General features: G+C 39.2%; 1 protein-coding gene across 3 annotated transcripts in view; it reads left to right on the top strand.

Annotated features, from left to right (window-relative positions):
- The first annotated feature begins 4,854 nt into the window (after positions 1-4,854).
- The window catches only part of LIMA1 (LIM domain and actin binding 1), an 82,964-nt gene continuing 60,585 nt past the window's right edge, over positions 4,855-27,233 (top strand). For 2 of the 3 annotated variants that reach the window (XM_060024753.1, XM_060024751.1), the window contains exon 1: positions 4,855-4,942. The gene's annotated coding sequence lies outside the window, so the exon portion shown is untranslated. Of the gene's footprint in view, positions 4,943-7,391; positions 7,607-27,233 lie in introns of those variants that run through there. The other variant, XM_060024752.1, reaches the window with a different exon arrangement.

The following is a 27,233-nucleotide window of genomic DNA, read 5'->3' as shown; positions in this document are numbered from 1 at the left end:
TTTAGGGATCTGGATCTGAAAAATAATTTTAAGTTAGTAAAATTCACAATACTACTTGGGCGTTAACAAAATTTTTTAAAATAATTTTAATATGATTTTAGAAATAGCATACATTTTATTTTTTAATTAAAATTTTTTTATTACATTGTAATTAGCTAAACCAATATTTTGTACCCTGCTTATAAATGTAGAGCTGGGAAAAAATAAGTCACAGATGGTATTCTTAGCTTTTGGTATTAATTTTTTTAATGCAAACTTCTAAGAATATGCTAATATTTGGTTTCACATAAAAGATTTAGAAAGTGGTATTTTGTTTCCATTATTTTAGAAATAAAAGGTACGCATCTGTGTTTTTATATATATTATATACCTATGTCATATACATTAGTATATATAAAAATATGTGTATATATAAATATGCATATATATGCCTGGTTTACATCTTTTTTTTTTTTTAACCTTTTGACCCTCCTCACCCATTTGTCCCCTATTCCCACCTCTGGCAACCATTAATCTGCTCTCTATATCTATGAACTTGTTTTTTCATTTTTTTTCCCTTAAAGATCCACATGTAAGAGAGATCATACAGTATTTGTCTTTTTCTGTATTATTTCACTTAGCATAATGCCCTCAAGTTCAATCCATCTTTTCACAAATGGTAAGATGTCATTCTTTCTCATGGGTGCATAATATTCCATTGTATATATACCACATTTTCTTTATCCATCCATCCATTGATAGACACCTAGGCTGTTTCCGTATCTTGGTTTTTGTAAATAATGCTGCAATAAACATGGGGGTGCATATGTCTTTTTGAGTGTTTTCATTTTCTTTGGATAAATACTCCGAAGTAGAATTGCTGTACTATACAGTGTCTATTTTTAATTTTTTGAGGAATCTTCATACTGTTTTCCACAGTGGCTGCACCAATTTACATTCCCACCAGCAGTGTACAAGGGTTCCCTTTTCTCCACAACCTCACCAATACTTGTTATTTCTTGTCTTTTTGATAACAGACATTCTGACAGGTGTGAGCTTTTGATATCTCACTGTGGTTTTGATTTGCACTTCCCTGATGATTAACGCTGTTAAGCATCTTTTCATGTACCTGTTTACCTTCTGTATGTCTTCTATTGAAAAATGTCTATTCAAATCTTCTACCACTTTTTAATTGGATTTTTTCTTTGCCATTGAGTTGTATGAGTTGTATCTTTATAGACTTTGGATATTACCTCCTTATCAGATATGTATTATCTCCTGTTCAGTAGGTTGCCTTTTCATTTTGTTGATGGTCTCCTTTGCTGTGCAGAAGCTTTTTAGGATGATATAGTCCCACTTATTTATTTTTGCTTTTGGTGTCAGATTCAAAAAATCATCACCAGACCTATGTCAAGGAGCTTACTGCCTGTATTTTTCCTTCTAGTAGTTTTATGGTTTCAGGTTTTACATTCCAGTCTTTAATCCCTTTGAGTTAATTTTTGTTTATGGTGTAAGACAGCTTCCCCAACACCATTTACTGAAGAGACTATCCTTTCCCCATTACATATTCTTGGTAACTTTGTCATATGTTAATTGACCATATATGCATGGGTTTATTTCTGGGCTTTCTATTCTGTTCCACTGATCTATGCGTATGTTTTTAGGCCAATGCCATACTGTTTTAATTACAATAGCTTTATAATACAAAGTCAGGGAGTGTGATGCCTCCAGCTTTGTTCTTCTTTCTCAAGATTGCTTTGGCTATTCAGGTTTTTTGTTTGTTTTGTTTTGTTTGATTCCATTCAAATTTTGGATTATTTCTATTCCTTTGAAAAATGCCATTGGGATTTTGATAAGAATTGCACTGATCTGTAGATTGCTTTGGGTTGTATGGACATTTTAACAATATTGATTCTTCCAATCCATGAGCATGGACTATCTTTCCATTTATCTGTGTCTTCTTCCATTTCTTTCATTAATGTCTTATAGTTTTCAATATATAGGTTTTTCACCTTCCTGATTAAATTTATTCCTAAGTATTTTATTCTTTTTGATGCAGTTGTAAATGGGATTATTTTCTTCATTTCTCTTTCTGATAGTTCATTGCTACTGTATAGAAACACAACAGACTTTGTGTTTTAATGGAGTCTTTAGTATGAATTTTAAACAAAAATACTAACTGTGCTTTTCGGTGTTTACCTATACCTTCAGTGTGACTTGCTATTTCTTGAATATCTACTATCAGTTTTAATTTTTTTTCAACAATATCTCACAAAATCAGACTATGAATAAATTCTTGATTATGTTCTACAGTAAGACCCAACTGTAATAGTATAACGATGAATCCTAAAAAGTAAAAAATCTTGATTATGATTTGATTCAGCAAAAAAGATGCTCACATCATTGTAGTTTGGACATGGATGCTGACTGATATTTTTGTTTAATTAAGTAGTAAGAAAAAAGCAAAACAGTGAACTTCACTGTTGGAACTTCATTCATATGTCAATGACGTAAGCAACTTCTTTACTGAACTGGATGACAGTTTTTGAATACTGGAACAATACTTTCTTAACCTTTTGTGCTACTCACAACGTCAAGGCCACAGATGTGATACATTGTTTAGTTCTGCATTATTAATATTTTCTCCACTAGCCTACTGCCTGTTTTTATAAATACAGCTTTATTAGAACATAGCCATGCCCACTTTTAATGTAAGAGTTGAGCAGTTGTGACAAAGACCATATGTACTAGAAGGCCTTAAATATTTACTAATTGGCTGTTTACAGAAAAAATTGCAAACACTTGGTCTAGAAAATCAACAAAACAATAAGCCAAGCCCTGATTTGTAGCATTTGCCAATTTCCATGGCGTAAATACTCCTATTGCAGCCAATTTCATGCTACATATGTGACAAACATACAAACATGAACAAAGTTGGACAGAAACACATACAGCATAATATAGTATTTCCATCCTACAGATACCATAGACAACCTTAAGAGTAATTAGTAAAATGAAGTTTAAAAAAGTGACGTTTTGAGGGCTTCCCTAGTGGCACAGTGGTTGAGAGTCCGCCTGCCGATGCAGGGGACATGGGTTCATGCCCCGGTCCGGGAGGATCCCACATGCCCCGGAGCGGCTGGGCCCGTAAGCCATGGCCGCTGAGCCTGCGCTCCGCAACGGGAGAGGCCACAGCAGTGAGAAGCCCGCGTACCGCAAAAAAAAAAAAAAAAAGTGACGTTTTGAGTATTTATTACCTGTTTTTAACATATTTGTTAATTTATATAACTTTTTTTTTTTTTTTTTTTTTTTTTTGCGGTATGCGGGCCTCTCACCGCTGCGGCCTCTCCCGCTGCGGAGCACAGGCCCCGGACGCGCAGGCTCAGCGGCCGTGGCTCACGGGCCCAGCCGCTCCGCGGCATGTGGGATCCTCCCGGACCGGGGCACGAACCCGGGTCCTCTGCATCGTCAGGCGGACTCTCAACCACTGCGCCACCAGGGAAGCCCTATAATTTGATTTTAATAGTGGTTATGCTTAACAACTAGCTCATAAAATCTCCCCCCCCCAAATAGCAATCAGCCTTGCAAACTGGTAAAAGCCAACTGTGGTGTACTACTAGCTCTATTTTCAAGAGGCCAGGAGAACAAGGAGTAATTTGCCTGACAAGTGGCTGAGTCAAGATTCAAATCTAGGTGCAAATTTCTGACTCCGGTTCGGCTTCTTAGCAGAGAATAATGGCCTTTATTGGCTTGTTTAAAAAAAAAAAAAAAAGGGGGGGGGAGTGATATATACTAGGGGAACTCCACAGGTTATAGAATGCATTTTCTGCAGTACCATCCTATATATTTGCCACAAGTCTCTAACAAAACTGGCAGGCAGCACGGGAATATGAGTCTTGATGCTTGATACCTATTCAAAATACCTAGTCTGGGCTGGGTATCTGAGGGAATAAGAAAACAACTGATTGGTCTACCCATCATCTGCCGTTGGAAATTGATTAGAAATCTTCGTTAACTGCTTTAGGAAGTGTAAATACAGGTGTTTACTACCACGAGCCCCATATAGTGCTTATCGACCTACATGAATTCTGAAAAGCTTAAGAAAACTTGTGGTTTGAAACCTTACTACACGTGGGGCGCAGGCAAAGGAAAAGGAAAGGACATTCTCAAAGGGCCCTCATACAGCCACACGTACCTGGGGCAAAATGTGCGGGCAGGATGACCAAGTGCTAGGCCTCCCAACGTACTCTAAACCTTTAGGGCACAGCTCTAAATGAAGGAATGATAAGGGCTAGAGCTGCTGGAGAACTTGGAGACCTGCCCTTGTACAACCCCTTCATTTACATGAAGAAATTCTGCTCTAGTGAGGTGAGGCGACTTGAACTTCAAGCGGTGGAACCAGGATGAATTTAAAGCTCTTTCCACTACACCCCACGGCCTCCTCTAGAATACCCTCCCTGCACAGAACTTACCCCAAAAGCACCAGGAACCTGGTTGGTGACTGGCCTACACTTGAACCTAGGACAAATCTCCTAATCGCTCTTGAGTCAAACTGTGAAAGCTCTGAGTCAGCAGGTTAAAGCCAAAGTACAGAAGCACAGAACTCTACGTCGTGCAAGTGCGTAGACCCCTCAAAGAACAAAAAGCGAGACACGGGCCCTGGAAAAAGCAGCCACGCCCCTCACCACGCCGACGCCGCACCGCAGAGCAACGCGAGCAGCCGTGAGGAGGAGCACGCAGCCGGCGGCGCGCACGCTCTCCCCGAGGCCGCGCGGGAGACGGTCTGACGTGCGCGCCCCCGCGTCGGTGGGCGGGGTCTTGGGCGGGGCTCTGAGCCGGACCGGGGCGGGGCCGCAGGGAGCTGTAGGTGTTGCAGCTGGGTCGCGACAGGTGCGCAAGGCAAAGCGCCAGGGACCCGTACCAGGGCTGGTAGCAGCGCAGAGAAAAGACCGCTGTTAGCCAGGTAAGGGCCTTCTTTCTCCACATCCTCCACAGCCGGAGAGTGCGCGGAGACCTCGAATTCCCTCCACACCCTCTTTCTCCCGGGACTTTCGGGGGTGGGGGGAACACAAGGAGCGTGAACCCCTCCCCCTCGAGAGAGGGAGTGGAGGAGCTGCTGATCCTTTGCTCTTTCCTCACTTCTGTGTACTGCGCTGGGGTTGGAGTAATTATGTAGAGCGGAGCTTTTGCTGCCTGAGGGCGGGAACTGATAGGATCCCCTCCTCTTCCAACTGGAACACTCCTTTCTAACTATATGTAACAATATATACTTTTTTGGTGTGGTGGAGGAAAGCGGCAGTTCATCAAAATTCAAAATAGTCTCCCAGGGAAATATTCTAATAATTCAACTGCTCTTTTCCATTCTCCATTTTTAGCCATTCCCTCCCTCTTCGATTTTTCTCCCCTTCCATTCAGCCTTTTGAGATATGTTGATAATATAGCAGTCCTTACAGCTGGATGTGTCACCCCAGAATCGCTATCGTGTACATATGGCACCTGTCAATACGTAGGTGTTAATATAAGGTAACTGTACACCCCTGGCTACACCTACTAAGCCTGAAGCTGTAGGTGCTAGGAGCTAACCATCTGGCACCCTTCCTTACCTCCTTACTGGTGCTTACAATCCTGGTGAGAGATATTTGAAATACTGTTATCTTTCACCTAATTCCAGTTTTCAGAAGTCTGCCTAATCCAGATGGTTCTATTGACTTGACTTTTCAAGTTAGTCAAAGATAATTAGGGAGTTATCAGCCGTTAAGACAGTGACCCTTTAAAAGGGCAGAGGTCTTCTTTTGCATTAGGTGTTCTTTCTTTTGCTCTTGATTTAAGTGGTTAAATGGAATACTTTTCCTTTGCATAGTTATTAATACTATTCACAAATAAGTATTTTAGAAACCATGAAATAACACTTTCTTCTGAGGTCTGATGTAGGCACAAAAGAAGATGACCCTCAATGAGCATTTCCTAAGCTCCTGTGGAGTTATAGCCTGGAAGAAGGATGATCATGTTTTAGGTAGACCTTCAAAAACGAGTGTGTACATATGTATTTCTTTGTTTTGCATTGATAGAAAAACACATAACATGGTACTAGGTAATCACTTTAAGAATTCATTTCTTTTTTTTTGGACAAAACATTTATTGAGTGCCTCTTGTATTGTCAGTCCTGCGGATTCAAAGTTCTAAATGTTCTTACTCTAAAATAGCTTAAAATCAAATGGGTTAGGCAGGTCAATAGATACAACTTAGAGTATTAGTGAGGCCAGTGCTATACTAGAGATCAACCCAGAGTGCTGTAGGAGCACAGAGAATACAGTTTTTAAAAAATTCCCTCTTCTGCTTTTCCTTGAACACAAAACAAAATAAACAACAATAACAAAAACCTTTGAGCAATAGTGAGTGATTCTCTTCAGTCCATGTATTTGTGTCAGTCATATTCCTTACCTTATGTTCTGTCAACATTATGGCCTTTTGATAATGGGATTAGGACTTGTCATTAATTCTATGTAGTTCAGTAAATAGTTGGTGGAGCTATTTTCACAGTTCTGAATTGGGCCTAGAAGTGTTGTTATCATGTAGTCCCTGAACTCTAGAGCCTCTGGGAAGAGAATAGTGTATTGGCAACATTAGCAAAGCAGTGCCATTTTGTAAAACTTGGTCCATTGTGTAACTTTGTTTAGCTTGGTACATTCAAGTTTTGTTCCAGATTCTGGTTAAAGGTGGGCCAAATTTTAACCACCTAATAATTATAAGAAAAGAAAGCTTCAGAAGTGAAAACAATTCTATTAACAGCACATCTTGATGACAGAGGATACTTTTTCTTGCTAAGGTACCCTGCTAAGGTCTTTTTCTTTCTTTCTTTCTCTTTCTTTTCTTTTCTTTTTTTTTTGGAGCAGGGGACAGGGTGGAGGAGGAAAGGGTCAGAAATGTTTGAAGATTCTTTGCAGCATTTTAATGATCTGAAGTCTGTGGTAGTCTGCAGTGTTCTTCATAAACTGCAGGCATTTAGTAACTGCCTACAGTGTGCCGGTGTTCTAGTATATAGAGGATGAACATGCCACAGTCCCTTCTATATGATTATGTTTTTCATTTTTAAAATAGAGATTTTTAAAAAAAAAATAGTTCTGATGAACCTAGGGGCAGGACAGGAATAATGACGCAGACGTAGAGAATGGACTTGAGGACACGGGGAGGGGGAAGGGTAAGCTGGGACGAAGTGAGAGAGTGGCATGGACATATACACACTACCAAATGTAAAACAGATAGCTAGTGGGAAGCAGCTGCATAGCACAGGGAGATCAGCTCAGTGCTTTGTGACCACCTAGAGGGGTGGGATGGGGAGGGTGGGAGGGAGGCACAAGAAGGAGTGGATATGGGGATATATGTGTACATATAGCTGATTCACTTTGTTATACAGCAGAAACTAACACAACATTGTAAAGCAATTATACTCCAACAAAGATGTTAAAAAAAATAAAATAGAGATTTTGAGTTAATAATACAGATGATGGTTGTTTCATTTGGCAATGAGCCATGGTACTTGATGAACACATTTCTTACCTCCTTTGACATTGTTTCTCTCTGTTCACGCTCTAGGAAAGTGGTCCCACCAGGAATTTTTGGAAAGACAGTAGGTATTTGCATGTATTTTGTGTATCTACAATGACTTTGTTGTTTACTTATGTTTTCAAGTACAAATTTTAATTATTGTTCCTCTTAGGGTTTCAAATATCTGGATTTCCTCTGGTATTTTTCTTTCTTTTTTTTTAAATAAATTTATTTATTTATTTTTGGCTGCATTGGGTCTTCGTTACTGCACACGGGCTTTCTCTAGCTGTGGCGAGCAGGGTCTACTCTTCATTGCGTTGCGCGGGCTTCTCATTGCGGTGGCTTCTCTTGTTATGGAGCACAGGCTCTAGGTGCACGGGCTTCAGTAGTTGTGGCTTGAGGCTCTAGAGCACAGGTTCAGTAGTTGTGGCTCACGGGCTTAATTGTTCTGCGGCATGTGGGAATCTTCCCGGACTAGGGCTTGAACCTGTGTCCCCTGCGTTGGCAGGTGGATTCTTAACCACTGCTCCACCAGGGAAGTCCCTCCTCTGGTATTTTTCAACATTTAGAGCTTCTGTATCAGAAAGGTTCATCAAAGACATATATACAACACAGACACAAAAGAATGTTGAGAGTGTGGGAGATCATTAGACATCTTTGCCATAAAAGACCACCTAACCACAAATTGGGAGAATTTGTCATTATTTATGTTGACAGCAAAACTAGTTTTCAGGCATTCTAAATTCCATACACTCATAAGTAGGCGACTTTCACTGAGATTGGAATTGTACTCTTTCTGCAGATAGGAAAAAGTGTGCCTTGGTTCCTAAGTCAGGAATTTCCATAAGAAAAGACTTTTTTTTTTTTAAGGTTGGTATGGCCTTTCACTGTATGTTTTTTGATAGGAAGTTTAAGTACTTTATTTTGGATTGTGTACAGTAGTCTCCAGGTGATGTTAAATTACTTAACACAGACTCTTCAAGGTTCTTTAGTAACAAATGAGCGGTTGTAAGTTGAGTAGTTTCTACTTAATGGTTGTGGAATTGAGATTCTATGGTAAATGGTACTCTTGGTAGGGCTATACTGATTTGTTTATTCTGTGGCTGGAGGGAAAGTCCTTGAGACTCAGTCAAGTTATTGTGCTAATGCAGACCTCTTTTCATAAACAGGACAAGGTTTGACCCAACAATAAACCCATTATTTAACATGTCAGATGATTTCTTTATATTTGAAAATGTTTCTAGAAACTTCACATGTCCAGTCATAAGAAGATAACATGGGGAATTCCTTGGCTCCACACTCTCACTGCCGAGGGCCCAGGTTCAATCCCTGTTCAGGGAACTAAGATCCCACAAGCCGTGCGGCATGGCCAAAAAAAAAAAAAAGTTAACATGATGCTATGAAATTTTACATTATTTTTATTTTTAAAGAATTTCTTTAATACTACTCTGAAACTAAGAACTTGCATGTTTGGGGAAAAAAGATAATAGCTTTTTTGTACTTCTGGTAACAAGTGTGGAGCTGTTTTCTCCCATATTTATCCTATAATGGAGCTCACTAAATGGAAACTTTACAATCCCTCAAACATGTTTTTTCTTGTACACCAAAGTATTGCCAATTTTTGTTTCATTACCCATAGATTAGTCATCCTGATATGCTTTTACTTGGTTTTAGATTTCCACAACCTTTTTCCCCCATAAACTGAAGCTTAAGTAAATAATTTAAGCACAGGACTTCTTTTCCTCACAGTCAATTTTATTGAACAGGTAATATTTGCTCAGATTTGATTTCCACCACCAGCACTAGAGGAAACTGATCTGTCCATGCGTAGTACCCAGTGATTTCCCTCTAATGGCCCTGTCACTGGCCTCCTCCTCGTCACTTGACAACATTTGACCAGGTGGACAACTTTTCTGTCCACTTTCATGTGGCTTTCTTGATGTGACTCTATCTGGTTCTCCATCTAACCATTTCCTTCCATGCTCCTTCATTAATTCACAGTCTTTTTGCCCCTTAAATGTGTGTGTTGGCCATGACCTGTCCAGCATCCTGTTCTCCTTATACTCTCTCCCCGAGCAATCTGATCTATTTCCATGACTTCAACTGATACCTGAATGTGAGTGATTTACAAATTAATCATCTTTAAAACCTCTTTTCATATTATATATATAATTCTTGTTTTATTTTCACATATACAAACATCCATACATATTTTGAAAATAAGAATTATATATGCTAGTTACAGAAAACCTGGGAAAAAAATAAATTATGAAGGAGACAAAATAGTCCATAATCTGTTCTGCAGAGAAGTACTGTTTGGTGTATTTCCTTTCAGTCTTTTTTTTTTTTTCCTTTGATACACACAAACACACTCACATAAACACACAGGTAACTGGGTTCATTTTATTACAGTAGATAGAGTTTTGTATCTGCTTTTCCACTTTACATTATTCCATGATTTTCCATGGCATCAAAATTATTTGAAAACAATTTTAATGGATGTTTAATACCCTATTGTATTGATGTTGCAAAATTTAACTATGTACTTGGATGTTTTGATTTTTACACCATTATTAATAAGTGAAAAAACTGAGAACAAATTTATGCATAAATCTTTGTACGAATCACTCATTATTTCCTTAGGTTAGATTCCCAGAAGTTTAATTACTGGGTCAAAGGGCATGAAAATTAAAAAGTACTGCTGTCAAATTGTGTTTTCATAAGGATTAGATCAATATTCTCACCTATGGTGATTGTGAGGGCCTCTTAGTGCATCCTTCGTTAACACTGAATCTTATTTTTTTATCTTTACTAATTTGATAAGCAAAAGTGATTTAATTTGTATTTCTCTAATTACTAGTGAGAGTGAACATTTTTCATACCTTCATTTCCATTTCTGTGAATTGTCTTTTGGTTAATCTGTTCCCATTTTTAAATGTCTCAATTTTTTTTTTTTTTTTTTTTTTTTGCGGTACGCGGGCCTCTCACCGCTGTGGCCCCTCCCGCCGCGGAGCAGAGGCTCCGGACGCGCAGGCTCAGCGGCCATGGCTCATGGGCCCAGCTGCTCCGCGGCACGTGGGATCCTCCCGGACCGGGGCACGAACCCGTGTCCCCTGCATTGGCAGGCGGACGCCCAACCACTGCGCCACCAGGGAAGCCCAAATGTCTTAATATTTTAATTATGTTTTTTATTTGTTTGTTTGGAGTTCTTTCATTTATTTGGGGCTTTGGGGGAGGGAGTACAGGTTTTTATTAGGCCAAACTGAATGAGTGGAGTGATTAAAGCGGAAAGTGTATAGAAGTTGACATTATGGTGTTTTACATGTCCATTATTTTGAGAATCCAGAGCTTGTGATGGATGGAGCAGCACCGCAAAATGGAAAGGGTGCTGGCTTAAGAGTCAGGATTCCCAACTTAGTGTTGGGAACCAACCACTTAGATGATCTTGGGCAAGTCATTCATCTTCTCTGAGCCTCATCTGTAAAATGAGAGGATTGGGCTATTGATCCCAAAATCCATACAACCTATGTATCGAAAGGATGACTTATGAACCACTGCTCACTAGACATTGTGAAATTATTTTCTGTCCCATCCCTAACCCGGCACACATTTTAAATACATAGAGCCAAGGAAAGACTGGGTGCAATAAAGGTAGTTTCCCTAGGGGTGTCAAGGCTTAGTGGAGCTTGGGGGCAATTTAATGTATTTGTACTCTCAAGACAATAGAAATTACAACAATCGGTATTTTTAGGCACTCCCGTAGGTTGACACTTGATTACCTGGTAAAGTACATCGAAAGAGCCCTGCTGATCTATGCCACAAAGCCCGATCATCTCTAGTGCATATAAAGCAAGTCTCTTTATGACAAGATGTTTAAGCTACCAAGCCAAGTTATTTAATAACTTCCCCTATTCCATACAGAAACTATTCTTAGTGTTTTTTTCTTTGTGATTTGTATAAGCTCTTCGGTTTTTTGTTTGTTTGTCTTTAACTCTTAGTTCCGCAACCAGGGTTTGAACCTGGCCCTGACAGTGAAAGCGCTGAGTCCTAACTACTGGACCACCAGGGAATTCCCATATAAGCTCTTCGTTTTAAGAATATTAATTCTTTGTTCTATGGTCAAATGTTTAGTTATTTTAATTTCGTACATGGTATATTATTTCTTATCTATAAATCTTTTTCTTTGGGATTTTTCTGTTGCTTCTATGTTCAGAAGTCTTTTGCCATCCAGAGATGGGTTAAGTATTCACTTCAATTTCCTTCTAAATTTTATGGTTTTACTTTTTATATTCTTTAATTTGTCTTGAATTTACTTTGGAGTACCTAACCAGTATGTTTAGTGCCTTTGCATATCTTCTGAGCCCAGATCCATATTTCCAACACCTGGTAGACCATGTGGATGGTCCCTCTGCACCAGGTACCTGCGTCCACCTAATTTCCCTAGGGACAAGGATAGAAGTTGTGTTGAACACTTCCGTCCTTCTCTCCTCCCACATTTAATCACCAGCTTTGGTTGATACTATCCCAACAGTGATAATGGCTCTTCTAATTCAGCTCCCCCTTTTTTGTTAGAGTTCTTGAGCAATCCTTAGAGTTGGCTTCAGTTTTTCCCTTTCAGTCCAGACTTGTCATAAAAAAATAGAACACTGATTTTCAAAGTATGGTTTCCTGATTATCTGTCTCAGAATCACCTGGGGTGTTGGTTTAAAAAGGAGATTCTTAGGTCCCACCTAGACTTACAAATCAATGTATCTGGAGGGATGGGGCATGGGAATCTGCAGTTTTAAGTACCTGAAGAGATTCTTTTACATACTTAAGGGGAACCAAAGCCCAAGTAAATCAAGTCTAAATTTCTCTGCATGCCATTGAAGACCCCAACTTCCACACCCTGACAGCCTATTTTTCCAGGCTTATCTCTCACATCACTACCCACCCACCTGGCACTGTAGCCATACAATGATTCACGGTTTCCTGGACCCACCCTGTCCTTTCCTGCCTCTGTGCCTTTGCTCATGCAGTTCCCACAGCCTCAGACTCCCCCCTTCCCCCCCGCCCCCCTTAAATCCTTTTTCCTTAAGAGCTCAAATAAAATGCTACTTTGAAAAATGAAGCCTTTTCTAAAGTCTTCTATTTGAATCAGTGGCTCCCTCCCCAGCCTTCGGTTGGCACTTTATTTTTACTTCATTTTTTACCTTAGTGCTGTCACTGTTTATGAATTATTGCTTCCTTAATAGATTGTAAACCTTCTAAGTGTGAGAACCTTGCCTTTCCTTTTCATTTTGCAACCATTATACATGTAATAAGCAATTAAATACTCGTAGAATACATTAAATATATCTCATGTTGCAAACACTATTGTCTAACAATGTTTGACATCACATCACACTGAGAATAAAATTAAAATCTTCTACCATTCCTTGTAAATCCTATTTAAACTGGCTCTGTCATCATTTCATACTTCTCACTCCCTAGCCATATTATTCCTGCCTCAGGGCCTTTGCATTTGCTATTTCCTTTGCCAGGAAAACTCTCCCATCTTTTCTCTTCACCTGGCTGGCTGCCTGTCTCCTCCCCATCATTCAGGTTTCACCTCAAATGTCATTCACTCAAAGAGGCCTTCCCTGGCCAGTATCTAAAGTATCTGCCCCCTTTCCTACCACCACTCCAGTTACTCTCTTTGTATTTCCTTCACAGCACTAATCACAGTGTTTAATTGTCCAGCTTCCCCAGTGGAATGGAAGCTTCATGAGAGCAGAGACCTTGTCTGTCACTTTTAGTGTTATATCCTGAGCAAATAGAGCACTGCTTGACACATGGTAAGTGCTCAAATATTTGTTGAATGAATGAATGAGCCTTGAAGAGAGACTTCTTTTAACAAGTCTTGTTTTGGTTTGCAATCCAAAGTTTTGTTGTGGTTTTTTTTTTTTTTAATGGACAACAGCTTGAGATATTTCCATCAGGGTTCAAATCAGGTAGCAGTCTCTGAGGATTTCTGAAGGTAGCAGGACAAAGGTTTGGATACTGTGATAGGCAGGATTCAGTTCCACCTGAGTGCAGGTTTTCCAAGATGTTCCCAGGATCCAGGCCACTATTTTACTACCACTGTCAGCATCTACTTTCAGGGTTATTACTGCTGGCCAATACTAGTCTATTAGCTCTCATTACATTTTTAAAAGCAAGTATAGCAAAACTAGAACCAACTGACTAGAATTTTCAAGCAATCAGAAATTTTATTCTGCTTTCCTTCTCTAGGAGAAAAATAAGAAAGCTACCTAGAATCCTCAAGGAAAGATGAAATTATTTTCATTATACTTACTACATGCCCTGAAATAGGACAGTGTATTGATTAGAGAAGTTTTTAGCAACAGTCTTAATTAACCAAGGGGTTTCTTGTTAACATCTAGTCAAACCAGACAATGTTAAGTAATCAGTTCTAATTTTTTTCCAATTTATCCTCATTGGGTAGAATAATTTTTAATCCCACTAATTTTTTTCCTTGAAACTGGCTTGAAATTTTATTAAAAATTATAATAGTTTTATAGCAATTTATACTTTTCAAAGTAGTTATACTTTTATTTTCTCACTTAATCCTCATAACCATCCCTTGTGAATTATTATCTGTTTTTGAGATAAAGAAACTGAAACCTACCCAAAGAAGCTGATTGACTTTCCCATGGAGAATAAAAGACCACTACTCAATAAATGCCTCTCAATGGCTTTTTAAAAACAGCACCATAATTTGATGTAATTTTAGAAGGTAAACATTAAAATGTAATTAAATCATTAACATTAATATGTTTGTAACCAGTCCTTAAGAAATATGATGCATAGCATTGGTTCACATAAGTAGCAAAATTGTATCACTTCTGTGACTGTGTGATTTGGTAATTCTTTATGTGACCAGCCTCGGCTATGCTTGTCCTTGATTAAAGCATTGTTCTGGGTTAGCTTCTCAGATTTTTACAGAAAGGAAAGATTAGAGAACTTGCCTAGAGAAGAGTCACTTTTCAGTAAACCTGTTTTAATTCTCCTACTTGAAGGGATTGGTTAAATTGATCTGAACTGGCTTTTAAGATTGAGCAAGTCCTGAAAAAAATACATCATCTAAAATTTCAGATAAGAAGAATGGAAGCCAGGCCCTTCCTGGAAATGGCCAGGAGTGAAACTAAGAAGCCCTGTATTTGGAGAAAACTTGATTAATTATTAAGGACAAAGGACTGGTATAAGGAGGTTATATCTTTAACAGATGCAGCCTTCTTAAATAAGTGTATATATTTCTTCTGCTTTGACATTGCAAAGAAGACTCTTTAATTAGCCACTTTGTCTTAATTAGCATGTAATTTTCAAGACCTGGGAGTATGTAGTTCATAGGCAGACACTCAATTATGCAGGTGGGTGTTTGTCAAGATATGTGGGAACTGAGAACTTGGATAATACTGTTTTTCATTCATATAGCAGATATTTATTGAGCTCCTGCACTGTACCAGGAACTGATATTTGATGCATCTGCTGTTCAAGTATGAAATGGTACAAAGGTTAAAGAAGAAACAGGAATTCAGAGTAAATCCATGTTTTGTGTAATGGCCTCAGTCAACTCTAAATTTCTATATTCTTTTTCCAGTTAACTATACTTTTCTCTAATTTTCACTTTAAATTTGAAGTTATTGACATCATTATCTGTGGGGGCTTTGTTTTGTTTTGGGTTTTTTTGTTTGTTTGGGTTTTTTTTTACTTACTTGGAGAGATTTTCCTTGCTATGTGTGAAAAAATACTGGGGAAAAAACCTCACTGCATTGGACTATGTTTGTCCTTACAGTGAGTTAATTATCAACTGGGGGGGAAGGGGGAAGAAGAACCTAGTGAATAAGTAACAAATTAGATTTGAGAGAAGAGATAGAATTAAAATTGGATAAGATCTGGTAATTCCTTAATTTAAAGGAAAAAAAAAGATCAGAAAGGTTCTTCGTCGGTTCTTCACGACCAAAAAATTTTAGACTGAAGTCAGTTTGTAAAGGCCATAATTGGGGGTTACTCTTTAAACTGTCTAAATAAGCTTTGTGAAGATTACCACAATTATGTAAAAAGCTAATGTGGGTTTCAAAAGTACAAGAAGATAAGATATTCAAATGAATGAATAAAGTAATAGAAGCATGTAAGAAAATGATAATTATATCATCTTCAACTTAGAGTTTTTACAGAGGTGTTGAGAACACCTAAAATTTGGCCCTTTCAAGGTATAATTTGACAGAGGTTTAAACTTTTTGGTGCAGAGAAATGGCGTCAGGGTTTTGAGCAGCTGTAGTTTTTCTGGTTGTAACTACCAGTTTCTCGGAAACAACATCAGAGATGCTCTTTTTTTTAAATTGCTGATTTAACAAAAATAAGTAGACCATGAAGTACAGTGTGCATTGGAACTGCATTTCTGGTTTATCCTTTGTGCTTGAGATCATTGTTTCCATCCCAGCCTTCTAAAAAATGAGTAAGAGCTAGGATCTATTTAACCTCTCTGGGCCTCAGTTTCTTCACCTGTAAAGTGGGACAATACTATTCTGAATGTGTTACTATGAGGATTAATAAATTTACATTTGCAAAACAATTAAAACAGTATCTAGTACATGGTAAATGTTCAGTGAATGTTAGCTATTGTTATTACCACCACTACTGTCAATATTTATTAAGCACTTATTTTAGCACTAAGCTAAAGGAACATCTTAGAGAGGATGAAACTAAGGCTTAGAGTGATTTTCCTAATTTTACTTAATAGATAAGTGGTTGGGAATTCCTGGCAGTCCAGTGGTTAGGACTTGGTGCTTTCACTGCCAGTGGGCCCGGGTTCAATTCCTGGTTGGGGAACTAAGATCCCGCAAGCTGGGTGGTGTGGCCAAAAAATAAATAAATAGATAGATAAGTGGTAGACTCAAGATTGGACCTGAGCTGAAAGAAACTGGGGCAGAATTGACTTAGAGGTGGAACAGGCTGGGGTATGTGGCCCAGCCGTTTCCATTTCTAGTTTTGAGACACTTTGAGAGTGGCCCAGACCACCCCCAGATACAGGGAGGATGTGATTTTCAGTAAATCATCAGAGCACCGACATTAGGGTCTGTCACGCTTTTTCAAATCCTGGCTCTGCCACTTACTAGCTGTGTTACCTTGAGCAAGTTATTTAACCTTTCTGAGCCTCTTCCTCTGAAAGACGAGAATAGTATTTATTTCATGGTATCATTAAGGATTAAGTGAATAAGATCAAATGGAATGAATGTCTTTGCATATAACTGATCCCTGTGCTAAGGTGGCTCAAACTTTTACCTGATTCTGACACAGTCATCTAGATGGTGGGTGGTTAGGGTCTATGTTTGCCTCCCTGCTCTGGCCTAATGACCCCGGGATCAAGCCAAAACTGCACTCCCAAAGCTGTTTTTACATTGGAATCATAGGGGACCCTTTTCAGAAAAATTAGACGTGTTTGGACTCCGCATGAGAGATTCAGATTCCAAAGATGATCTTGATATTCAGAGCACCCTTCCCCTCACACGACTAAGAAGCCTTAGACTGGCTAGTTGAGGGCAGCAGCTGAAGCATAACCACAGAGTGATCTTAATGCCTGGATTGTCACATAGTGTCAGTCAGACTTCTCACAGGGTTGTGCTGTGCTGGGAATATTGATGAGCAATCAAGGGGTGGGTACCCTACAGAAGAGAACTCTACAGAAACGAAGGTCTCATCTGTATAGTGAAGCAACATTTCTATTTGGAAAGAATATTAATGAGATCTGGATAGGAATCAGACACCAGGAAAGACAGCTGCTGTGAGAGGCAATTTGAATTGTACAAGGAGTTACACATGATATTCAGAAGGTCCTTGTGCAAATTTAAAAAGTAATTAAGTTGTAGAGATAATAAACAATTTATAAATGACCTTTTAAAAATAAATGTAGTTTCAAAAAGTAAGTGTATTAAGTGGCCAATATACATTTTAAAATATGCTCAACCTTCCTTATGATTAAAAGAATAAAAACTAAAACAATAATGTACCATTTTTCACATATCTAGCAGACCGGAAAAAATAAAAGTGATTAATAATGCTCAGTATGGGACTTCTCTGGTGGTCCACTGGTTAAGACTTTGCCTTCCAGTGCAGGGGGTGGGCGTTCAATCCCTGGTGGAGGAGCCAAGATCCCACATGCCTCGTGGCTGAAAAGCCAAAACATAAAACAGAAACAATATTGTAACAAATTCAATAAAGACTTTAAAAAATGGTACACATAAAAAAAAATCTTAAAAAAAATAATGCTCAACATTGACAAGGATGTAGAGAATAAGCTTTCTCATATAGCTAATAGTTCAAATATACATTGATGCAAAATTATATATAAATTGATGCAACTTTTTTTGAGGAACATTTGGAAATGTCTCTTAAAAATTTTAATACATAAGTCTTTTGAACCTATGAAATGCTGTTTTAGGAAGTTACACCTTAGATGCACACCTGAAAGTAGGCAATAGTAGAAGCATGTTCACTGCAGTCTTGTTCTTAAAAATGAAGAACCTAAAACCACATAAATGTTCATTGACACGGGCTTCATTCAATAAGTCATAAACTATTGCAGAATGAAATAGTATGTGGTACTGAAAGGTTGAGGTAGATCTGATCTGTACATCTTAATGTGGGAAGCTGTCCAAGAAGAAATAATTACTGAATAGCACATCAACATAAAACCATTACAATTTTTAAAAATGTGTGTTCACGTGTGACATGTGTTAACTTCTCTGTGCCTCAGTTTTCTCATTTGTAAGATAGGCATAGTGATAATAGCTTCCTCATGAGCTGTTGTGAAGATAAAATGAGATAATGTATACTGAATGCTTAGAACGGTGACTGACACATAGTACTATATGTTTGCTGTTATTAACATGTATAGGCAATATCAGAAAATCTTTACTCCAAACTGTGACAGAGGTTACCTTTGGGAAGTAGAATTGGCTTGGGAGAAGGGGTGGACAAGAGCAGGTAGAGGCTTCTGTTTTGTATATTGTATATTTCCACCTAATTGATTATGATGAGCAGGCTCATCCTTTGACCAGTCACTCTGACCAAGGAAGCTAGACAGTGAAGAAAATGGCAGCTTGAAGTGTTTGCTGAGACCAGCGGAGGAGACGTTCCCCAGAAGGAAGGAGGAGGGTGAAGGAGGGTGGCGGTGTGGGGAAATGGGAGGGACGCTGATGGATTACACCTTGGCTGCTGGAACTATTTTTGAAAACTACTGACCTAATTAAAGAAAAAAAAATTTGCACATTCCAACACTTATATATGGACTTATCCTTTTTGCAGTTTAGTTACGTTTATACTAAAAAAGTGAATAATGTTTAATTTGATTTTTTAAAAATTTTTATTTATTTATTTATTTATTTATATTTTTGGCTGCGTTGGCTCTTCGTTGCTGCGTGTGGGCTTTCTCTAGTTGCAGTGCGAGAGGGCTACTCTTCGTCTCAGTGCGTGGGCTTCTCATTGTGGTGGCTTCTCTTGTTGCGGAGCATGGGCTGTAGGCACTCCGGCTCAGTAGTTGTGGCTCACGTGCTCTAGAGCACAGGCTCAGTAGTTGTGGCGCACAGGCTTAGTTGCTCCGCGGCATGTGGGATCTTCCCAGACCAGGGCTTGAACCCCTGTCCCCTGCATTGGCAGGCGGATTCTTAACCACTGCCCCACCAGGGAAGCCCCTAATTTGACTTTTTTAAGTTTTTATTTTATATTGGAGTATGGTTGATTAACAGTGTTGTGTTAGTTTCAGGTGTACAGCAAAGTGATTCAGTTATACGTATACATGTATCTGTTCTTTTTCAAATTCTTTTCCCATTTAGGTTGTTAAATAAAATCTGGTATGTATTTTACACTTACGGAACATCTCAATACAAACTAGTCACATTTCAAGTGCTCAATAGACTTTCTTTTTTTTTTGGCCACACCGTGAGGCTTGTGGGATCTTAGTTCCCCGACCAGGGATGGAACCCATGCCCCTTGCAGTGCAAGGATGGAGTCCTAACCACTGGACCGCCAGGGGTTTCCCCTAATTTGACCTCTGAATAGAAACTACAAAAAGTAATTGCTCAGTGCTTCCCTGGTGGTGCAGTGGTTGAGAGTCCGCCTGCCGATGCAGGGGACACGGGTTCGTGCCCCAGTCCAGGAGGATCCCACATGCCGCGGAGTGGCTGGGCTGGTAAGCCATGGCCGCTGAGCCTGCGCGTCCGGAGCCTGTGCTCCGCAACGGGAGAGGCCACAACAGGGAGAGGCCCACATACCGCAAAAAAAAAAAAAAAAAAAAGAAAGTAATTGCTCAAAGTGCCCAAAACAAACATTTGAGAAGAGATGGGTAGCTTTTCTAATAATTATGTAATTAAAATTTCAATGTTTTAAAGAGACCACTAATTTCTTTCCATTATACAATATTATAAAGAGAGTAATTTTTGCACTAAAAAAAAGTCAAACAGCTGAAGCAAAAATTACATTTATGAATTATTTTTTATCAGAGTCTAATGACATAGGCCTTGTTAAGACAATGTGACAAGTAAACTAAGCCCAAATATGTATCCTGTTAATGAAGCCTCTGGAATAATGTTTATTGAATGTGTCTTAGACACGGAGGCATACGGAGACTGACAAGATCGGGCTGTGACCTCAAGCTATGTGCTAGGCATGGTATACATTTATTATCTCCTTTTATGTTTAGAACAACCCTGTAGGGTAGGTTATCATCCTCATTTTACGTAGAAGAAGAGGGTAGTACAAAGAGGTCACCATGCATCTGGTTAGCACTGGAATAAGAATTGGAGTCAGTTGGTGTTTCCATGATAACTTACTGCCCTGCCTCCAGATAACCATTGTGGGAGGATGGGTGAAGTGAGCCCTGTATGGGGGTACACTGAGAATTCTCAGGGACCTCAGTGATATCTGTCATCTAGTCTAGTGACTTTCAAACTATAATTTTTTAAAATAACAGTTTTATTGAAACATAATTCATGTAACATACAATTTACCTATTTAAAGTGTAAAATTCAATGGTTTGTGGTATATTAACAGAGTTGTGCAGCTATCACCACAATCCATTTTACAACATTTTCATCACTTCCTGGAAAAACCCCATAACCATTAGCAGTCAGCCCTTCTCCCCCACGCCCAAGTGGTAGGCCATCACTACTCTACTTTCTGTTTCTGTAGATTTGCCTCTTCTAGACATCTTCTATAAATGGAATCATACAATATGTACTCTATTGTGACTGGTTTCTTTCACTTGGTATAATTTGTTCAAGGTTCATCCATGTTGTAGCATGTATCAGTACTTTTCATGGCTGAATAATATACCTTCATATGGATAAACCACATTTTGTTTATCTGTTCATCAGTTGATGAACAATGGGAATGTTTCCACTTTCAGAAACATTCGTGGACAAGTTTATATGTGGATATGTGTTTTCATTTCTCTTGGAGATACACACACATACATGCATACATACATACATACCTAGGATTGGAATTGTGGAATTGCTAGGTCACACGATAATTATATATTTAACCTTTGGAGGAACTGCCAACTCTTTTCCAAAGCAACTGCACCATCTTAGATCCCCATCAGCAGTGTATGAGGGTTTCAGTTTGTCTACATCCTCGCCGACACTTGTCAAACTATAATTTTTTTTTAACCACGTGCCACAGTGGGAACTATTCTACATTCTTACCCAGTTTATACACATACAAACTGAAACAAAAGCTGTATAAAAGAATATTTATCTCTACTATGTGTGATGCACTCTAACATTTTCTGTTTCATTCCATTTTTCATTAACATAAACAAGCATGCTGGTTCTGACCCCCTAAAATTGATTTCATGACTCATTAATTGTGACCCGCAGTTAGAAAAACTAGGCTATTTTAACCCCTTCATTTTACACAAGAGGAAATTGAGGCCTTGAGAGATGACTTGTTAAGCAGATGATAGTGTTAATTAGTGGCAGATTAAATAAAGATTAGAGCTCAAGCCTGTTGGCTTCTTGCTTTAACTTTAACATCTCAATAAATTTTAGTTACCCTCATATTCAGTAGATAATAAATTGGAATTTCTATTCAGATACCGTATTTTTAACCATGTATATTTTTCTCAAGCAACGTTTTAAATTCAGCAACAAACCAATCTAGAGAAAAAAGAGTAAAAAGAATTCAACTTTGGGAAGTCCACAGTGGTCCAGTGATTAGGACTCAGTGCTTTCACTGCAGTGGGCCTGGGTTTGATCCCTGGTCAGGGAACTAAGATCCCACAAGCCTCGAGGCATGGCAAATAAATAAATAAATAAGCCGTTAAAAAAAATCTTCAGAAAAAAAAAAGAACTCAATTTTATTATCATGAGTTATTGGTCTGCACTATATATATATATATATCTATTTATTTAGGCTGTAAATAATTGTAGCACATGGGATCTTAGTTGTGGCATGAGAACTTAGTTCTCATGTTGTTGTGGCATGAGAACTTAGTTGTGGCATGTGGAAATAGTTGTAGCACGTGGGATCTTAGTTGTGGCATGAGAACTCTTAGTTGCGGCATGCACGTGGGATCTAGTTCCATGACCAAGGATGGAACCCGGGCCCCCTGCATTGGGAGCACGGAGTCTTACCCACTGGACCACGAGGGGAGTCCCTGCACAGTAATTTTGTGCCATCTGGGCAGGGAAGTTCTAGATGAACCTAGATGATGGGCAACAAATTTATCAGTTCAGTGACCCAGGTTCATTTTGTCCAAACCTCAGTTAACCTTTGAAGGGCAGCCATTGTTTTTACACTGCCAAATGTGAATGACAATGCAAAATTTGAAATGAACAATATAAAAACATCTTATGCTGCTGTTTTTCCATTTTTCTTGGAATACGTATAGATCTTAGACCTTTTTATTTCAGTGCTTTCCAGCATATGATGGGGAGAGACTTCCAACACTAGAATCACTTCAAGGTTCTTGTTAAGATGTGGTCTTCCTGGACCCTACTCCAGACCTAATGAATCAGAATTGTGGCATGGGACCTGGAAATCTGTATTTTAAACAAGCTTCCTGGGTGCTTCTTACGAACACTTGAGTGACCTACTGAATTAAGTCTCCCCCCTCTTTATTTCTCATCTTAGCTCTCTTTTAGTTTCTAGAATTACTATTTAGCTTTGTTACCTGAAGAGCCAGTTATTTGTAAGAAATAGCATTTGTAAGAAAATACCTGAAATATTCCAACAGAGGGAGTGAACTAAAACAATCTGTATAGATAAGGTTACGTTTTATTAGGCCTGAGTTTAATGCTAGAGACCATTTTTTCGGTGGCTATATCCTCTGGTTTCCCATTATTTGGAATGATTTATCTCGGAATAAACAGACATAACCCACTGTTTTGTTTCACTTTCTTTCCCCCCCAAAGTGCTAGTTTATAAAAATAGGTGAATCCAACAAATGATTTCAGATACCTGGTAAACCTCCCTTCATTTAACAAATACTTGAGTACCCACCCATGTGCCAGGCACTGTTCTGAGAGTTAAAATACAATGTGATCCAAAAAATACAGTGTGATCAATGTTGGGGTAGATCTAGTCCTTTGGAAACTTAAGAGGAACCTCTTAGCCCAGTCTTCGGGGTTAGGGAAAGCATCTGGAGGAAAGTGTCATCTAAGCTGGGACCTATATCATAAGGCCAGGGAGAGTCTGAAGTATTTTCAGACAGAGGGAGCAACATGTACGGAGGAAGGCCCAGGCTCTTAGCCCCTATGCCATTCTCTCTTCACTATGTGTCACAGGTTAGGCATTTTTGATGAGCTAAGGTTAATGATGGTATACTCTTCAGAGAGTTGAATCAAGTGCCTGTGGTCAACACAATTAGAAAGAGGCAGAGTGAGACCCTGGAAGTCCTCTTTTTGACTTCAGACCTTGTACACATTTTGTTACCGTTATACTGTCTTTCATGCTATGTTATTTATTTTATATAAGCAAAAATTCATATGCCAGCTCATCTTTGGAGAAAAATTATCTGTGGTTAAGTAAACTTAATTTGAAGGGTAATAGTAAGAGGATGATACATATGATTTAGGCTGTATTATGTTGTGTATTTATGTGACACATGAAGCTATCCATCGTACAGTGGAAAGTCAGGAAGGTTAGGGCTTATGATACAGCTTTGGGAATCATTTGGTGTAAGTGACCTTTGATGACTTCAGCATAGGTGAGCTTACCCAGAGAGAGGAGAGATACTGACCTTTGAGTAATGTCTAGGAACAGGAGTGGAGAGAGAGAGGGAGAGAGGATTCCATGAGAAAATTGTGAATGGTTTAAAAGATAGGAAAGGAAGCAGGAGAGTTCCATTTAAGAAAAAAGGAGAAATACAATTTCAAAAATGAGGGATTAATCAACAACTCAAATGTCAACAGAGAGTGATAAAAACTGAGACATGGTCCTTGGATTTGATAGTAAGAGGTCTTCAGGAGAATAATTTCAACAGGATGGTGGGAGTGGAAGCTACACCCAAGTGGGCAGAGGGATGAATAGAAGATGAGGAAGTGGAAACAATGAGGACCCGGAAACTAAGTTTCTAAAGATGGGAGCAAGGTGAGATGGTAGTTTGAGGGGGGAAAGGGCTTAAGAGAAAAAAGGATTATTTCCTTAATCCATATATACAAATTTCCACGCACACACACCCCAGAAATGTGAGCATGTTTTTAGGGCAAAGTCAGAGGTGGAGGTAAAGTTAGGGTCTGGGGAAGATAGAAGAGTCAGTATTGTGACACTTATTTTTCTCCTGACATAGGCCAGGTAGGGGGAAAGATTATATCTGAGGGTACTTTCTTCTTCTTTTATCTCTGGAATAGTAACATGTGAATTGCTTAGGGTGATATTTGTAACTGCCTAGTGAAGATTGCTCTGATTCTTTGATGAGCAGTTTCCAGTGAAATTGCTTCCCAGTTTTACAACTTCTTTTTTCGTTACTTTTGCCCTGGATCTTAGTGTTTTTGTGTTTTGTTTTGTTTTGGGGTTTTTTGGCCACGCCATGCAGCTTGAGGGCCGACCAGGGGTTGAATCCCGGCCCTCAGCAGTGAGAGCACGGACTCCTAACCACTGGACCGCCAGGGAATTCCCTCTTAGTGTTTTTTTGTTGTTGTTGTTTTGTTTTTTAATAATACTTTTTTGGGGGCTTCCCTGGTGGCGCAGCGGTTGAGAGTCCGCCTGCCGATGCAGGGGACACAGGTTAGTGCCCCGGTCCGGGAGGATCCCACATGCTGCAGAGCGGCTGGGCCCGTGAGCCATGGCCGCTGAGCCTGCGCGTCCGGAGCCTGTGCTCCTCAACGGGAGAGGCCACAACAGTGAGAGGCCAGCGTACCGCAAAAAAAAAAAAAAAAAACTTAAAAAAAAAAATGTCTATTTATTTATTTGTTTATTGGCTGAGTTGGGTCTTCGTTGCTGTGCAGGGGCTTTCTCTAGTTGCAGCAATTGGGGGCTACTCTTCGTTGCGGTGCACGGGCTTCTCATTGAGGTGGTTTCTCTTGTTGTGGATCACCAGCTCTAGGCGCGCGGGCTTCAGCAATTGTGGCACGTGGGCCCAGTAGTTGTGGCTCGCAGACTCTAGAGCGCGGGCTCAGTAGTTGTGGCGCACGGGTTTAGTTGCTCCACGGCATGTGGGATCTTCCCAGACCAGGGCTCAAACCCGTGTCCCCTGCATTGGCAGGCGGATTCTTAACCATTGTGCCACCAGGGAAGCCCTCCCTCTTAGTATTTTGTTTTGTTTTTTTTTTTTTTGCGGTACGCGGCCCTCTCACTCTTGTGGCCTCTCCCGTTGTGGAGCACAGGCTCCGGACGCACAGGCTCAGCGGCCATGTCTCACGGGCCTAGCCGCTCTGCGGCATGTGGGATCTTCCCGGACCGGGGCACGAACCCGTGTCCCCTGCATCGGCAGGCGGACTCTCAACCACTGCACCACCAGGAAAGCCCCCTCTTAGTGTTTTTAAGAACAAAATATTCTTATAGAGGAGATAAGAAAGAGACAAATGTTATTGGTAACTCTGACCTGATGCAAATATCTATATCCTTGCTGACCCTGGGGAATTTGGTCATTGTTACAATTTCCCTATTGTCTAGGATATATGTTTCTACAGAGACCTGGCTGAAGCTCTCCCAAGAACAGTAGCAATGATTATTCTAACATGCTATAGACTTGTATGTCACCATGTTGCTGAATAATAGAGTAGTGAGCCTTTTATGTATAGTATTTGAAGTTAGTGGTTCCATTTTCTTTTTTCATATCATTTGAGTTTATCTCAGAGTTTGAATAAGCTAAAATTACTAATTCACAGTTCTGAAAAATGATATTTACTGTCTCAACTTGCCTTAGGACTATATAATGGCAGTCATTTTTTGTACTAATAGTGTTTTGGATAAAATTGAAACCTTCATGCAGTTTTATTCAAGACATATTTATAGAGTTCCTTCTATTTAAAAAAAGCAAGATACTAGGAAGGCAAGAGGCAAAGTAGATCTATCCTCTCACCTCAAGAAACTTTCTATTGAGTATGATTTATAAAATTATTATAAGGCAGAGGAAGTGACCTATGCTGATTGGGAGAAGGCTAGGGCAGTTCAGGAAAGGGTTCTTTGAGGAGGTAGTCTTTTCACTTGAGTCTTGAAAGGAGAATATACTGAGGAAGGGATAACAGTCTAAGTGTAAAGAAGAAATATATGGTGTATCAAGGGAGTAGAAACTGGCAATGGCATCATTTTGGAGATTCTAGATCTCTCTCCACATTCTATGAAATTAAGCTTCTCACCCTCAGAGAAAGAAGTTACAAATAAAAGGGAATACTAGAATGAATTTTGTGATGCTAGATTGGAGTCAGAAGTATCACTATGAATTTATAGTTTAAAAATATATATGTATATATTTATAAATTTATATATAAATATATATAGGTAGATATAGAGATAAATATAGAAATATAGATGTGTATATATATATATATGGGTTAATATACATACATATATTCCTAGTTCTGTCCCCTGAGAGCCTAGAAGCAGTGACATCTCCGTAGCAATGAGTACACCTAATGTCCAGATCTTGGTTTCTCCAATAAAAGGAACCAGACTTCCTTGGAGAAGTGGTTGATTCCAGAGCTGGGGCAGGGCAAGCACAAGATGAATCTGAAACATCTTACAGAGCTAGAAAGTGAGGAAGTGCTTAAAAAAGAAAAAATTGGTGGCATCTTGAAAGGACACCTGAGCCAAGCTGGAAGAGCTCCAAATGGCCAAGGTAGAATAATCTATGCAACAAAATAACATAACCCAGGGAATAAAATAATCCAGGAATTATCATAACCCAGAGAATAAAATAAATATCCATGAGTCTGTACGAGTATAAATAAATGATTGAATAAATAAATGAGGGAGAAAGGGTAATTCCTCCTTATAGGATAATTCTTCCTTATATAATAATTCCAATTAATAAATGTAGAAGGAATGAGGGCAATAGAAAGTCACCATTGGAACACCACAGTATGGGACTTCCCTGGTGGTCTGGTAGTTAAGACTCCGTGCTTCCACTGCAGGGGGCGCAGATTCGATCCCTGGTCGGGGAACTAAGGGATATAAAGGGAAGAAGATAGTCACTTTATAGTGGAGAAACGTGGCAGGTACCACCTTAACCAAGTGATCAAGGT

This window comes from Delphinus delphis, chromosome 11 (genome assembly GCF_949987515.2).
Source record: "Delphinus delphis chromosome 11, mDelDel1.2, whole genome shotgun sequence".
Classification (NCBI taxonomy): Eukaryota; Metazoa; Chordata; class Mammalia; order Artiodactyla; family Delphinidae; genus Delphinus; species Delphinus delphis.
Note: the sequence above shows the minus strand (reverse complement) of the source record. Positions and strands in the feature narration are given on the sequence as shown.